Below are 16,527 nucleotides of genomic sequence, written 5' to 3'. Positions count from 1 at the left end.
GCCCAGGGAAGTCGTGAATGCTCCATCCCTGGCAGTGTTCAAGGTCATTTTGGATAGAGCCTTGGGTGACATGGTTTAGTGTGAGGTGGCCCTGCCCATAGCAGGGGGGTTGGAACTAGATGGTCTGAAGGTCCTTTTCAACCCTAACTATTCTATGATTCTACAATTCTAAGGCCATGCCGAGCCTCTCTTGTGCAGCCCAGACTCATCCGAGTCAGAAGTACAAATAGTGAACTTTACAATCAAGTTGGAATTTATCTGCTATCCCTTGTGATTATCAGAGCTGGACAAAGCACTGCTTCAGAGCAAACCTGACTCCCATCCAACCTGGCCTTGAACACTGCGAAGGATGGGGCAGCCACAGCTTCTCTGCTGGTTAGGGTTCTCTGCTGGGTTAGGGTTAGGGTTAGGGTTTTAGGGGGTTAGGGCGTTAGGGGGTTAGGGCGTTAGGGCGTTAGGGTGTTAGGGTGTTAGGGGGTTAGGGTTAGGGTTTTATGGGGTTAGGGTTTTATGGGGTTAGGGTTTTAGGGTTTTAGGGTTTTAGGGTTTTAGGGTTTTAGGGTTAGGGTTAGGGTTAGGGTTAAGGGTTAGGGTTAGGGGTTAGGGTTACGGGTTCGGGTTAGGGTTAGGGTTAGGGTAAGGGTTAGGGTTAGGTTATATTTGTCTCTATTCCTAAAGTCACCATTGTAGCCTTTAGTTATAATGTACCTAAGATACAAACCAACACAACTGCAGTATTCAGCGTATGAAGCTTCTCTATTGATTTATGATTTCTAAACACAATCACCTACTGGAACAGTACCTAAAATACAGAACAGCAAAGTTACAAAATTTTAACATATGTTCAAAGGCTTTCTTTGCAAACTACAAACTTTTCAAATATAATCACTGCTAGAACGGTTTCAGAAATTTTCACCCTCCTGTAAATCTGTCACTGGGAGCTCAGCACAAGGGGACAGTCAAGGCCCACGCAAGCCCACTGGGCATTGCGGAAGGCAGGAGGGGTGCTGGCAGGTTCTAGTGATCCCTGTGCCAGGCATTCCCGAAGTCACAGAAATTTCTAAACTGAAAAGTAAGAAAAAAAAATTCAAAATAACTTTTATCCGTTGCCCTTTGCAATCTTCCTGCACTCGGAATCCTAAAATGTGCTGTGCAATCTGCAAGGCTTGACAAATCCCAAAGGTTTTCATGAGCCCCATGGTGTATTTGGATTGAGTCCGTGAACCTCAGGTGCTGAGAGGAGACTGAGGACTGAGGAAAGGTGAGACTGACTGGTCTGTAATTCCCTGGCTCATCCATTTTCCCCTTCTTGAAAAATGGGGTCATATTTCCCTTTCTCCAGTCATCAGGAACTTCACCTGAGTGCCATGATTTTTCAAATATGATGGCCAGTGTCTTAGCAACTTCATTTGCCAGCTCCTTCAGGACCCGCAGATGGATGTCCAGGTCCCATGGACTTGTGTACGTTTAGGTTTTTAAAGATGGTCTCAAACCAGATCCTCTCCTACAGTGGGCCTAGGGTCTTTATTCTCACGTTCCCTGTGTCTGCATTCCAAGACTTGGGTGGTGCGGTCAGAGCCTTTGCCAGTGAAGACAGAGGCAAAGAAGTCATTAAGAACCTCAGCCGTCTGCAAATCTAGGGTAGCCAGTTCTCTTGATAGTTTCTGGAGGGGGCCTACGTTGTCCCTACCCTATCTTTCATTTGCAATGTAACTATAGAATCCCTTCCTGTTATCTTTCACACCCCTAGCCAAGTTTAATTCTAACTGGGCCTTAGCTTTCCTAACCTGGTCCATAGCTTCTCAGACAACATCCCTGTATTCTTCCCAGACTGCCTGTCCTTGCTTCCACCTTTTATAAGCCTTTTTTTTCCTTCCGAGTTTCCTCAGCAGCTCCTTATCCATCCAGTCAGGTCTCCTGGCCGTCCTGCTGCACTTCCTTCTAGTTGCGATGCAATACTCTTGAGCTTGTAGTAGGAGATCCTTGAATATCAACCAACAACCTTGGGCTCCCCTGCCCTCTAGGGCTATATCCCATGGAACCTTACTAAGCAGGTTCCTGAAGAGGCCAAAGTCTGCTCTCTTGAAGTCCAGGGCAGTGAGCTCGCTGCACGCTCTTCTCACTGTGCTGAGGATCTCAAATTCGACCATCTCATGATGGCTGCAACCAAGGCTGCTCTGGAGTGTCACATTTCCAATGAGCCCTTCCCTGTTGGTGAGCATGAGGTCTGGCATGGCACCCCTCCTTGTCGGCTCCTCTATTACTTGCAGAAGGAAGTTATCTTCCACACAATCGAGGAACCTCCTGGATTGCTTGTGCTGGGCCGTACCATTGCTCCAACAGATGTCAGGGTGGTTGAAGTCCCCCATGAGAACAAGGGCCTGCGAGCGTGAGGCTCTTCCTATCTGTCTGTAGAGTGCTTCATCCACAGAGTCCTCTTGATCAGGTGGTCTCTAGCAGATGCCCACAGTAATGTCTCCCATGGCTGTTCTCCCTTTAAACCTGACCCATCAACTCTCTGTTGACTGCTCACCTGTCCTCAGACAGAGTTGCATGCTCTGAAGCCATCACAAAGGCCTGGCGGTCGCTGTGGAGACACCCATTGTGACGGGGCCCCCACGCTGAGCGTTGGGTATTTAAGGAGCCAGAGCCCTGCAGTAACCAGTGCAGAGGAGACCCCTCCCTCGGGAGGCTGCATTTCCCGTGGCTGCCCTGCGCATCCAGGTACATGTTCTTTGACTTTGCAATCCTGTTTTACTGTTGCCTTGAAACACATGGTGGGTGCGTGCTCTAAAGGGAGGAGAAGCTGTCAGGAGATGTGCTGGCGCCATCCCAGCTGTAGGAGCAGGGGATGGGTGAGGAGGAGGCGCTGGGCTTGTTCCTGTGCTTGGAGCTGAGCTCTGCCTGCAGAGGTGCTGGGGGCGAAGCAGGAGCCTTCTGTGTGCAGGAGCTGCTGGTGTCAGAGGTGCTGAGAAGGTGTCAGGGCAGGAGAACTTCTACCTCCCAGTCAGAGCCTGCTGCCTCGGACAGTCCATGGGATCTGTCAGGGGGACTCCCTTGGTTTCTCTGTGTAGATAAGGAGGATGATGATGTTCTGCAGAGCAGGGCTTCACTATGCACTGTGCGATGGCCAGTGTAAGGCAGGCCTTTGTCCCGGGGCTGGCTGCAGGCTGTGACTGCGGGTGTGCAGCGAGGGGTGCCCATCTCTGTCCTTGCGAGCAGGGTCGCTGCAGCCTAGGGGCTGTGTGCAGGGGCAGGAGCTCTGCCTCCTGCCAGGGTCAGCACTCAGCTATGAGGATGAAAGGCACGGACCCAGAGGTATTTGCCAAGCACATCTGTGTTTGCCTTGCAATTACATTAGGCGAAAGGTCTATCAACATCCTCTTGCCAGTTCCGACGTCCTTGTTCCTTGCCAGTTCCAACATCTTCCAAGTACCAGTCAGGGACGGGTCACTCCTAATTGCCTGCTGTGGTTCCTCCTTCCCATGGTCTCTGACAGTTTCGATGCATTCCAACCCCCACACTCAGCCTGCCCGGGAGCTCCCCACAGTGCTGGGGGAGAAGCTCGGGGGGAAGGAACAACACCTGGCAGGAAAGGAAAGGAAAGGAAAGGAAAGGAAAGGAAAGGAAAGGAAAGGAAAGGAAAGGAAAGGAAAAGCGTTCTTGTGCACTGGAGAAGGTGCTGTGTGAGTCAGGGCTGCTCAGAGCTCCACATGACTCTGAGTTCAGAGGGTCCTTCTGAAAGACACTGAGGCAGCATTTGCCTTCAAAGGAAGGATTCTGAGCTCTGATGTTTTCCACTCTTGGTGGGCAGGTTGGGCAGTGGGAGCTGGGAATTTCCTTCTCTGCTTTGGAGAAGGCACCGAGAGTCTTGTCAGGACTTGTGTGAGCTTCTCCTGAGACCCTGCACAGGCAGAGATGCTCCTGGGCAGAGCCCTGCTGCCGGGAGGGGTGTGCAGGGCAGAGCTGAGCACACAGCCCATGGGATGGGCTCTGGGAGCACTGAGAGGGAGCAGAGCTGGGCCCAGAGCAGCAGCTCCTGGCAGGGAGAGCTCCAGGCGGCAGAGACATGGGCAGGGAGTGGGGGGAAAGTGCAGCCCAGGCCTGGGGAGGGTGCGTTCAGGCAGCTCTCTTGGTGTCTGGCACTGGAGGTGGCTGCTGGCCATGCTCTGCTGGGCACAGTCCTTTGCTTCTCCCCATGAGACCTCCGTCATCTGCTCTTTGAATCATTGCTCCCCTGCTCTCAGCACAGGATGCTTGGTTGTTATTAAGATCAATCTGTGGTTGAAGGCAACTTAAAAGCACTGCAAGTGGAAGCAGTGGTCAAATGGGAAAGGACTCTTAGTGGCTCTGGACTAAGCTAGAAAGAGCTGAGAACTTCCAACTGTATCAATACTCTTCCCATTTTCAGTCATCCGTAGAATACTTTATACGCCAAAGGAAAAATGTCAGCAGTGTTATACTAGGAAATAAAGAACACAGACAAAAGGATTTTTGATGAGAAAATGAACATGAGCCAGCTGTGTGCAGTCGCTTGGGGTATTGTGTGCAGTTCTGGTGTCCTCAACATCAAAAGGACATGGAACTGTTGGAGCAAGTCCAGAGGAGGGCCACAAGGATGATGAGGGGACTGGAGCACCTCCCATATGAAGACAGGCTGAGAAAGTTGGGGCTGTTCAGCCTGGAGAAGAGAAGGCTGCGTGGAGACCTCATAGCAGCCTTCCAGTATCTAAAGGAGGCCTATTAATATGCTGGAGAGGGCCTCTTCACTAGGGACTGTAGTGATAGGACAAGGGGTAACATGCTCAAACATAAACAGAGGAAGTTTAGATTGGATATAAGGAAGAAGTTCTTGACTGTAAGGGTGGTGAGGCACTGGAAGAGGTTGCCCAGGGAAGTCGTGAATGCTCCATCCCTGGCAGTGTTCAAGGTCATTTTGGATAGAGCCTTGGGTGACATGGTTTAGTGTGAGGTGGCCCTGCCCATAGCAGGGGGGTTGGAACTAGATGGTCTGAAGGTCCTTTTCAACCCTAACTATTCTATGATTCTACAATTCTAAGGCCATGCCGAGCCTCTCTTGTGCAGCCCAGACTCATCCGAGTCAGAAGTACAAATAGTGAACTTTACAATCAAGTTGGAATTTATCTGCTATCCCTTGTGATTATCAGAGCTGGACAAAGCACTGCTTCAGAGCAAACCTGACTCCCATCCAACCTGGCCTTGAACACTGTGAAGGATGGGGCAGCCACAGCTTCTCTGCTGGTTAGGGTTCTCTGCTGGGTTAGGGTTAGGGTTAGGGTTTTAGGGGGTTAGGGCGTTAGGGGGTTAGGGCGTTAGGGCGTTAGGGTGTTAGGGTGTTAGGGTGTTAGGGGGTTAGGGTTAGGGTTAGGGTTTTATGGGGTTAGGGTTTTATGGGGTTAGGGTTTTAGGGTTTTAGGGTTTTAGGGTTTTAGGGTTTTAGGGTTAGGGTTAGGGTTAGGGTTAAGGGTTAGGGTTAGGGGTTAGGGTTAGGGTTCGGGTTAGGGTTAGGGTTAGGGTAAGGGTTAGGGTTAGGTTATATTTGTCTCTATTCCTAAAGTCACCATTGTAGCCTTTAGTTATAAAGTACCTAAGATACAAACCAACACAACTGCAGTATTCAGCGTATGAAGCTTCTCTATTGATTTATGATTTCTAAACACAATCACCTACTGGAACAGTACCTAAAATACAGAACAGCAAAGTTACAAAATTTTAACATATGTTCAAAGGCTTTCTTTGCAAACTACAAACTTTTCAAATATAATCACTGCTAGAACGGTTTCAGAAATTTTCACCCTCCTGTAAATCTGTCACTGGGAGCTCAGCACAAGGGGACAGTCAAGGCCCACGCAAGCCCACTGGGCATTGCGGAAGGCAGGAGGGGTGCTGGCAGGTTCTAGTGATCCCTGTGCCAAGCATTCCCGAAGTCACAGAAATTTCTAAACTGAAAAGTAAGAAAAAAAAATTCAAAATAACTTTTATCCGTTGCCCTTTGCAATCTTCCTGCACTCGGAATCCTAAAATGTGCTGTGCAATCTGCAAGGCTTGACAAATCCCAAAGGTTTTCATGAGCCCCATGGTGTATTTGGATTGAGTCCGTGAACCTCAGGTGCTGAGAGGAGACTGAGGACTGAGGAAAGGTGAGACTGACTGGTCTGTAATTCCCTGGCTCATCCATTTTCCCCTTCTTGAAAAATGGGGTCATATTTCCCTTTCTCCAGTCATCAGGAACTTCACCTGAGTGCCATGATTTTTCAAATATGATGGCCAGTGTCTTAGCAACTTCATTTGCCAGCTCCTTCAGGACCCGCAGATGGATGTCCAGGTCCCATGGACTTGTGTACGTTTAGGTTTTTAAAGATGGTCTCAAACCAGATCCTCTCCTACAGTGGGCCTAGGGTCTTTATTCTCACGTTCCCTGTGTCTGCATTCCAAGACTTGGGTGGTGCGGTCAGAGCCTTTGCCAGTGAAGACAGAGGCAAAGAAGTCATTAAGAACCTCAGCCGTCTGCAAATCTAGGGTAGCCAGTTCTCTTGATAGTTTCTGGAGGGGGCCTACGTTGTCCCTACCCTATCTTTCATTTGCAATGTAACTATAGAATCCCTTCCTGTTATCTTTCACACCCCTAGCCAAGTTTAATTCTAACTGGGCCTTAGCTTTCCTAACCTGGTCCATAGCTTCTCAGACAACATCCCTGTATTCGTCCCAGACTGCCTGTCCTTGCTTCCACCTTTTATAAGCCTTTTTTTTCCTTCCGAGTTTCCTCAGCAGCTCCTTATCCATCCAGTCAGGTCTCCTGGCCGTCCTGCTGCACTTCCTTCTAGTTGCGATGCAATACTCTTGAGCTTGTAGTAGGAGATCCTTGAATATCAACCAACAACCTTGGGCTCCCCTGCCCTCTAGGGCTATATCCCATGGAACCTTACTAAGCAGGTTCCTGAAGGGGCCAAAGTCTGCTCTCTTGAAGTCCAGGGCAGTGAGCTCGCTGCACGCTCTTCTCACTGTGCTGAGGATCTCAAATTCGACCATCTCATGATGGCTGCAACCAAGGCTGCTCTGGAGTGTCACATTTCCAATGAGCCCTTCCCTGTTGGTGAGCATGAGGTCTGGCATGGCACCCCTCCTTGTCGGCTCCTCTATTACTTGCAGAAGGAAGTTATCTTCCACACAATCGAGGAACCTCCTGGATTGCTTGTGCTGGGCCGTACCATTGCTCCAACAGATGTCAGGGTGGTTGAAGTCCCCCATGAGAACAAGGGCCTGCGAGCGTGAGGCTCTTCCTATCTGTCTGTAGAGTGCTTCATCCACAGAGTCCTCTTGATCAGGTGGTCTCTAGCAGATGCCCACAGTAATGTCTCCCATGGCTGTTCTCCCTTTAAACCTGACCCATCAACTCTCTGTTGACTGCTCACCTGTCCTCAGACAGAGTTGCATGCTCTGAAGCCATCACAAAGGCCTGGCGGTCGCTGTGGAGACACCCATTGTGACGGGGCCCCCACGCTGAGCGTTGGGTATTTAAGGAGCCAGAGCCCTGCAGTAACCAGTGCAGAGGAGACCCCTCCCTCGGGAGGCTGCATTTCCCGTGGCTGCCCTGCGCATCCAGGTACATGTTCTTTGACTTTGCAATCCTGTTTTAGTGTTGCCTTGAAACACATGGTGGGTGCGTGCTCTAAAGGGAGGAGAAGCTGTCAGGAGATGTGCTGGCGCCATCCCAGCTGTAGGAGCAGGGGATGGGTGAGGAGGAGGCGCTGGGCTTGTTCCTGTGCTTGGAGCTGAGCTCTGCCTGCAGAGGTGCTGGGGGCGAAGCAGGAGCCTTCTGTGTGCAGGAGCTGCTGGTGTCAGAGGTGCTGAGAAGGTGTCAGGGCAGGAGAACTTCTACCTCCCAGTCAGAGCCTGCTGCCTCGGACAGTCCATGGGATCTGTCAGGGGGACTCCCTTGGTTTCTCTGTGTAGATAAGGAGGATGATGATGTTCTGCAGAGCAGGGCTTCACTATGCACTGTGCGATGGCCAGTGTAAGGCAGGCCTTTGTCCCGGGGCTGGCTGCAGGCTGTGACTGCGGGTGTGCAGCGAGGGGTGCCCATCTCTGTCCTTGCGAGCAGGGTCGCTGCAGCCTAGGGGCTGTGTGCAGGGGCAGGAGCTCTGCCTCCTGCCAGGGTCAGCACTCAGCTATGAGGATGAAAGGCACGGACCCAGAGGTATTTGCCAAGCACATCTGTGTTTGCCTTGCAATTACATTAGGCGAAAGGTCTATCAACATCCTCTTGCCAGTTCCGACGTCCTTGTTCCTTGCCAGTTCCAACATCTTCCAAGTACCAGTCAGGGACGGGTCACTCCTAATTGCCTGCTGTGGTTCCTCCTTCCCATGGTCTCTGACAGTTTCGATGCATTCCAACCCCCACACTCAGCCTGCCCGGGAGCTCCCCACAGTGCTGGGGGAGAAGCTCGGGGGGAAGGAACAACACCTGGCAGGAAAGGAAAGGAAAGGAAAGGAAAGGAAAGGAAAGGAAAGGAAAGGAAAGGAAAGGAAAGGAAAGGAAAAGCGTTCTTGTGCACTGGAGAAGGTGCTGTGTGAGTCAGGGCTGCTCAGAGCTCCACATGACTCTGAGTTCAGAGGGTCCTTCTGAAAGACACTGAGGCAGCATTTGCCTTCAAAGGAAGGATTCTGAGCTCTGATGTTTTCCACTCTTGGTGGGCAGGTTGGGCAGTGGGAGCTGGGAATTTCCTTCTCTGCTTTGGAGAAGGCACCGAGAGTCTTGTCAGGACTTGTGTGAGCTTCTCCTGAGACCCTGCACAGGCAGAGATGCTCCTGGGCAGAGCCCTGCTGCCGGGAGGGGTGTGCAGGGCAGAGCTGAGCACACAGCCCATGGGATGGGCTCTGGGAGCACTGAGAGGGAGCAGAGCTGGGCCCAGAGCAGCAGCTCCTGGCAGGGAGAGCTCCAGGCGGCAGAGACATGGGCAGGGAGTGGGGGGAAAGTGCAGCCCAGGCCTGGGGAGGGTGCGTTCAGGCAGCTCTCTTGGTGTCTGGCACTGGAGGTGGCTGCTGGCCATGCTCTGCTGGGCACAGTCCTTTGCTTCTCCCCATGAGACCTCCGTCATCTGCTCTTTGAATCATTGCTCCCCTGCTCTCAGCACAGGATGCTTGGTTGTTATTAAGATCAATCTGTGGTTGAAGGCAACTTAAAAGCACTGCAAGTGGAAGCAGTGGTCAAATGGGAAAGGACTCTTAGTGGCTCTGGACTAAGCTAGAAAGAGCTGAGAACTTCCAACTGTATCAATACTCTTCCCATTTTCAGTCATCCGTAGAATACTTTATACGCCAAAGGAAAAATGTCAGCAGTGTTATACTAGGAAATAAAGAACACAGACAAAAGGATTTTTGATGAGAAAATGAACATGAGCCAGCTGTGTGCAGTCGCTTGGGGTATTGTGTGCAGTTCTGGTGTCCTCAACATCAAAAGGACATGGAACTGTTGGAGCAAGTCCAGAGGAGGGCCACAAGGATGATGAGGGGACTGGAGCACCTCCCATATGAAGACAGGCTGAGAAAGTTGGGGCTGTTCAGCCTGGAGAAGAGAAGGCTGCGTGGAGACCTCATAGCAGCCTTCCAGTATCTAAAGGAGGCCTATTAATATGCTGGAGAGGGCCTCTTCACTAGGGACTGTAGTGATAGGACAAGGGGTAACATGCTCAAACATAAACAGAGGAAGTTTAGATTGGATATAAGGAAGAAGTTCTTGACTGTAAGGGTGGTGAGGCACTGGAAGAGGTTGCCCAGGGAAGTCGTGAATGCTCCATCCCTGGCAGTGTTCAAGGTCATTTTGGATAGAGCCTTGGGTGACATGGTTTAGTGTGAGGTGGCCCTGCCCATAGCAGGGGGGTTGGAACTAGATGGTCTGAAGGTCCTTTTCAACCCTAACTATTCTATGATTCTACAATTCTAAGGCCATGCCGAGCCTCTCTTGTGCAGCCCAGACTCATCCGAGTCAGAAGTACAAATAGTGAACTTTACAATCAAGTTGGAATTTATCTGCTATCCCTTGTGATTATCAGAGCTGGACAAAGCACTGCTTCAGAGCAAACCTGACTCCCATCCAACCTGGCCTTGAACACTGTGAAGGATGGGGCAGCCACAGCTTCTCTGCTGGTTAGGGTTCTCTGCTGGGTTAGGGTTAGGGTTAGGGTTTTAGGGGGTTAGGGCGTTAGGGGGTTAGGGCGTTAGGGCGTTAGGGTGTTAGGGTGTTAGGGTGTTAGGGGGTTAGGGTTAGGGTTAGGGTTTTATGGGGTTAGGGTTTTATGGGGTTAGGGTTTTAGGGTTTTAGGGTTTTAGGGTTTTAGGGTTTTAGGGTTAGGGTTAGGGTTAGGGTTAAGGGTTAGGGTTAGGGGTTAGGGTTAGGGTTCGGGTTAGGGTTAGGGTTAGGGTAAGGGTTAGGGTTAGGTTATATTTGTCTCTATTCCTAAAGTCACCATTGTAGCCTTTAGTTATAAAGTACCTAAGATACAAACCAACACAACTGCAGTATTCAGCGTATGAAGCTTCTCTATTGATTTATGATTTCTAAACACAATCACCTACTGGAACAGTACCTAAAATACAGAACAGCAAAGTTACAAAATTTTAACATATGTTCAAAGGCTTTCTTTGCAAACTACAAACTTTTCAAATATAATCACTGCTAGAACGGTTTCAGAAATTTTCACCCTCCTGTAAATCTGTCACTGGGAGCTCAGCACAAGGGGACAGTCAAGGCCCACGCAAGCCCACTGGGCATTGCGGAAGGCAGGAGGGGTGCTGGCAGGTTCTAGTGATCCCTGTGCCAAGCATTCCCGAAGTCACAGAAATTTCTAAACTGAAAAGTAAGAAAAAAAAATTCAAAATAACTTTTATCCGTTGCCCTTTGCAATCTTCCTGCACTCGGAATCCTAAAATGTGCTGTGCAATCTGCAAGGCTTGACAAATCCCAAAGGTTTTCATGAGCCCCATGGTGTATTTGGATTGAGTCCGTGAACCTCAGGTGCTGAGAGGAGACTGAGGACTGAGGAAAGGTGAGACTGACTGGTCTGTAATTCCCTGGCTCATCCATTTTCCCCTTCTTGAAAAATGGGGTCATATTTCCCTTTCTCCAGTCATCAGGAACTTCACCTGAGTGCCATGATTTTTCAAATATGATGGCCAGTGTCTTAGCAACTTCATTTGCCAGCTCCTTCAGGACCCGCAGATGGATGTCCAGGTCCCATGGACTTGTGTACGTTTAGGTTTTTAAAGATGGTCTCAAACCAGATCCTCTCCTACAGTGGGCCTAGGGTCTTTATTCTCACGTTCCCTGTGTCTGCATTCCAAGACTTGGGTGGTGCGGTCAGAGCCTTTGCCAGTGAAGACAGAGGCAAAGAAGTCATTAAGAACCTCAGCCGTCTGCAAATCTAGGGTAGCCAGTTCTCTTGATAGTTTCTGGAGGGGGCCTACGTTGTCCCTACCCTATCTTTCATTTGCAATGTAACTATAGAATCCCTTCCTGTTATCTTTCACACCCCTAGCCAAGTTTAATTCTAACTGGGCCTTAGCTTTCCTAACCTGGTCCATAGCTTCTCAGACAACATCCCTGTATTCGTCCCAGACTGCCTGTCCTTGCTTCCACCTTTTATAAGCCTTTTTTTTCCTTCCGAGTTTCCTCAGCAGCTCCTTATCCATCCAGTCAGGTCTCCTGGCCGTCCTGCTGCACTTCCTTCTAGTTGCGATGCAATACTCTTGAGCTTGTAGTAGGAGATCCTTGAATATCAACCAACAACCTTGGGCTCCCCTGCCCTCTAGGGCTATATCCCATGGAACCTTACTAAGCAGGTTCCTGAAGGGGCCAAAGTCTGCTCTCTTGAAGTCCAGGGCAGTGAGCTCGCTGCACGCTCTTCTCACTGTGCTGAGGATCTCAAATTCGACCATCTCATGATGGCTGCAACCAAGGCTGCTCTGGAGTGTCACATTTCCAATGAGCCCTTCCCTGTTGGTGAGCATGAGGTCTGGCATGGCACCCCTCCTTGTCGGCTCCTCTATTACTTGCAGAAGGAAGTTATCTTCCACACAATCGAGGAACCTCCTGGATTGCTTGTGCTGGGCCGTACCATTGCTCCAACAGATGTCAGGGTGGTTGAAGTCCCCCATGAGAACAAGGGCCTGCGAGCGTGAGGCTCTTCCTATCTGTCTGTAGAGTGCTTCATCCACAGAGTCCTCTTGATCAGGTGGTCTCTAGCAGATGCCCACAGTAATGTCTCCCATGGCTGTTCTCCCTTTAAACCTGACCCATCAACTCTCTGTTGACTGCTCACCTGTCCTCAGACAGAGTTGCATGCTCTGAAGCCATCACAAAGGCCTGGCGGTCGCTGTGGAGACACCCATTGTGACGGGGCCCCCACGCTGAGCGTTGGGTATTTAAGGAGCCAGAGCCCTGCAGGAACCAGTGCAGAGGAGACCCCTCCCTCGGGAGGCTGCATTTCCCGTGGCTGCCCTGCGCATCCAGGTACATGTTCTTTGACTTTGCAATCCTGTTTTAGTGTTGCCTTGAAACACATGGTGGGTGCGTGCTCTAAAGGGAGGAGAAGCTGTCAGGAGATGTGCTGGCGCCATCCCAGCTGTAGGAGCAGGGGATGGGTGAGGAGGAGGCGCTGGGCTTGTTCCTGTGCTTGGAGCTGAGCTCTGCCTGCAGAGGTGCTGGGGGCGAAGCAGGAGCCTTCTGTGTGCAGGAGCTGCTGGTGTCAGAGGTGCTGAGAAGGTGTCAGGGCAGGAGAACTTCTACCTCCCAGTCAGAGCCTGCTGCCTCGGACAGTCCATGGGATCTGTCAGGGGGACTCCCTTGGTTTCTCTGTGTAGATAAGGAGGATGATGATGTTCTGCAGAGCAGGGCTTCACTATGCACTGTGCGATGGCCAGTGTAAGGCAGGCCTTTGTCCCGGGGCTGGCTGCAGGCTGTGACTGCGGGTGTGCAGCGAGGGGTGCCCATCTCTGTCCTTGCGAGCAGGGTCGCTGCAGCCTAGGGGCTGTGTGCAGGGGCAGGAGCTCTGCCTCCTGCCAGGGTCAGCACTCAGCTATGAGGATGAAAGGCACGGACCCAGAGGTATTTGCCAAGCACATCTGTGTTTGCCTTGCAATTACATTAGGCGAAAGGTCTATCAACATCCTCTTGCCAGTTCCGACGTCCTTGTTCCTTGCCAGTTCCAACATCTTCCAAGTACCAGTCAGGGACGGGTCACTCCTAATTGCCTGCTGTAGTTCCTCCTTCCCATGGTCTCTGACAGTTTCGATGCATTCCAACCCCCACACTCAGCCTGCCCGGGAGCTCCCCACAGTGCTGGGGGAGAAGCTCGGGGGGAAGGAACAACACCTGGCAGGAAAGGAAAGGAAAGGAAAGGAAAGGAAAGGAAAGGAAAGGAAAGGAAAGGAAAGGAAAGGAAAGGAAAGGAAAGGAAAGGAAAGGAAAGGAAAGGAAAAGCGTTCTTGTGCACTGGAGAAGGTGCTGTGTGAGTCAGGGCTGCTCAGAGCTCCACATGACTCTGAGTTCAGAGGGTCCTTCTGAAAGACACTGAGGCAGCATTTGCCTTCAAAGGAAGGATTCTGAGCTCTGATGTTTTCCACTCTTGGTGGGCAGGTTGGGCAGTGGGAGCTGGGAATTTCCTTCTCTGCTTTGGAGAAGGCACCGAGAGTCTTGTCAGGACTTGTGTGAGCTTCTCCTGAGACCCTGCACAGGCAGAGATGCTCCTGGGCAGAGCCCTGCTGCCGGGAGGGGTGTGCAGGGCAGAGCTGAGCACACAGCCCATGGGATGGGCTCTGGGAGCACTGAGAGGGAGCAGAGCTGGGCCCAGAGCAGCAGCTCCTGGCAGGGAGAGCTCCAGGCGGCAGAGACATGGGCAGGGAGTGGGGGGAAAGTGCAGCCCAGGCCTGGGGAGGGTGCGTTCAGGCAGCTCTCTTGGTGTCTGGCACTGGAGGTGGCTGCTGGCCATGCTCTGCTGGGCACAGTCCTTTGCTTCTCCCCATGAGACCTCCGTCATCTGCTCTTTGAATCATTGCTCCCCTGCTCTCAGCACAGGATGCTTGGTTGTTATTAAGATCAATCTGTGGTTGAAGGCAACTTAAAAGCACTGCAAGTGGAAGCAGTGGTCAAATGGGAAAGGACTCTTAGTGGCTCTGGACTAAGCTAGAAAGAGCTGAGAACTTCCAACTGTATCAATACTCTTCCCATTTTCAGTCATCCGTAGAATACTTTATACGCCAAAGGAAAAATGTCAGCAGTGTTATACTAGGAAATAAAGAACACAGACAAAAGGATTTTTGATGAGAAAATGAACATGAGCCAGCTGTGTGCAGTCGCTTGGGGTATTGTGTGCAGTTCTGGTGTCCTCAACATCAAAAGGACATGGAACTGTTGGAGCAAGTCCAGAGGAGGGCCACAAGGATGATGAGGGGACTGGAGCACCTCCCATATGAAGACAGGCTGAGAAAGTTGGGGCTGTTCAGCCTGGAGAAGAGAAGGCTGCGTGGAGACCTCATAGCAGCCTTCCAGTATCTAAAGGAGGCCTATTAATATGCTGGAGAGGGCCTCTTCACTAGGGACTGTAGTGATAGGACAAGGGGTAACATGCTCAAACATAAACAGAGGAAGTTTAGATTGGATATAAGGAAGAAGTTCTTGACTGTAAGGGTGGTGAGGCACTGGAAGAGGTTGCCCAGGGAAGTCGTGAATGCTCCATCCCTGGCAGTGTTCAAGGTCATTTTGGATAGAGCCTTGGGTGACATGGTTTAGTGTGAGGTGGCCCTGCCCATAGCAGGGGGGTTGGAACTAGATGGTCTGAAGGTCCTTTTCAACCCTAACTATTCTATGATTCTACAATTCTAAGGCCATGCCGAGCCTCTCTTGTGCAGCCCAGACTCATCCGAGTCAGAAGTACAAATAGTGAACTTTACAATCAAGTTGGAATTTATCTGCTATCCCTTGTGATTATCAGAGCTGGACAAAGCACTGCTTCAGAGCAAACCTGACTCCCATCCAACCTGGCCTTGAACACTGCGAAGGATGGGGCAGCCACAGCTTCTCTGCTGGTTAGGGTTCTCTGCTGGGTTAGGGTTAGGGTTAGGGTTTTAGGGGGTTAGGGCGTTAGGGGGTTAGGGCGTTAGGGCGTTAGGGTGTTAGGGTGTTAGGGTGTTAGGGGGTTAGGGTTAGGGTTAGGGTTTTATGGGGTTAGGGTTTTATGGGGTTAGGGTTTTAGGGTTTTAGGGTTTTAGGGTTTTAGGGTTAGGGTTAGGGTTAGGGTTAAGGGTTAGGGTTAGGGGTTAGGGTAAGGGTTCGGGTTAGGGTTAGGGTTAGGGTAAGGGTTAGGGTTAGGTTATATTTGTCTCTATTCCTAAAGTCACCATTGTAGCCTTTAGTTATAAAGTACCTAAGATATAAACCAACACAACTGCAGTATTCAGCGTATGAAGCTTCTCTATTGATTTATGATTTCTAAACACAATCACCTACTGGAACAGTACCTAAAATACAGAACAGCAAAGTTACAAAATTTTAACATATGTACAAAGGCTTTCTTTGCAAACTACAAACTTTTCAAATATAATCACTGCTAGAACGGTTTCAGAAATTTTCACCCTCCTGTAAATCTGTCACTGGGAGCTCAGCACAAGGGGACAGTCAAGGCCCACGCAAGCCCACTGGGCATTGCGGAAGGCAGGAGGGGTGCTGGCAGGTTCTAGTGATCCCTGTGCCAGGCATTCCCGAAGTCACAGAAATTTCTAAACTGAAAAGTAAGAAAAAAAAATTCAAAATAACTTTTATCCGTTGCCCTTTGCAATCTTCCTGCACTCGGAATCCTAAAATGTGCTGTGCAATCTGCAAGGCTTGACAAATCCCAAAGGTTTTCATGAGCCCCATGGTGTATTTGGATTGAGTCCGTGAACCTCAGGTGCTGAGAGGAGACTGAGGACTGAGGAAAGGTGAGACTGACTGGTCTGTAATTCCCTGGCTCATCCATTTTCCCCTTCTTGAAAAATGGGGTCATATTTCCCTTTCTCCAGTCATCAGGAACTTCACCTGAGTGCCATGATTTTTCAAATATGATGGCCAGTGTCTTAGCAACTTCATTTGCCAGCTCCTTCAGGACCCGCAGATGGATGTCCAGGTCCCATGGACTTGTGTACGTTTAGGTTTTTAAAGATGGTCTCAAACCAGATCCTCTCCTACAGTGGGCCTAGGGTCTTTATTCTCACGTTCCCTGTGTCTGCATTCCAAGACTTGGGTGGTGCGGTCAGAGCCTTTGCCAGTGAAGACAGAGGCAAAGAAGTCATTAAGAACCTCAGCCGTCTGCAAATCTAGGGTAGCCAGTTCTCTTGATAGTTTCTGGAGGGGGCCTACGTTGTCCCTACCCTATCTTTCATTTGCAATGTAACTATAGAATCCCTTCCTGTTATCTTTCACACCCCTAGCCAAGTTTAATTCTAACTGGGCCTTAGCTTTCCTAACCTGGTCCA

This window comes from Psittacula echo, assembly GCF_963264785.1.
Source record: "Psittacula echo genome assembly, contig: SCAFFOLD_33, whole genome shotgun sequence".
NCBI classification, from domain to species: Eukaryota; Metazoa; Chordata; class Aves; order Psittaciformes; family Psittacidae; genus Psittacula; species Psittacula echo.
The sequence above is the reverse complement of the archived record's forward strand: the minus strand, read 5'-3'. Positions refer to the sequence as shown.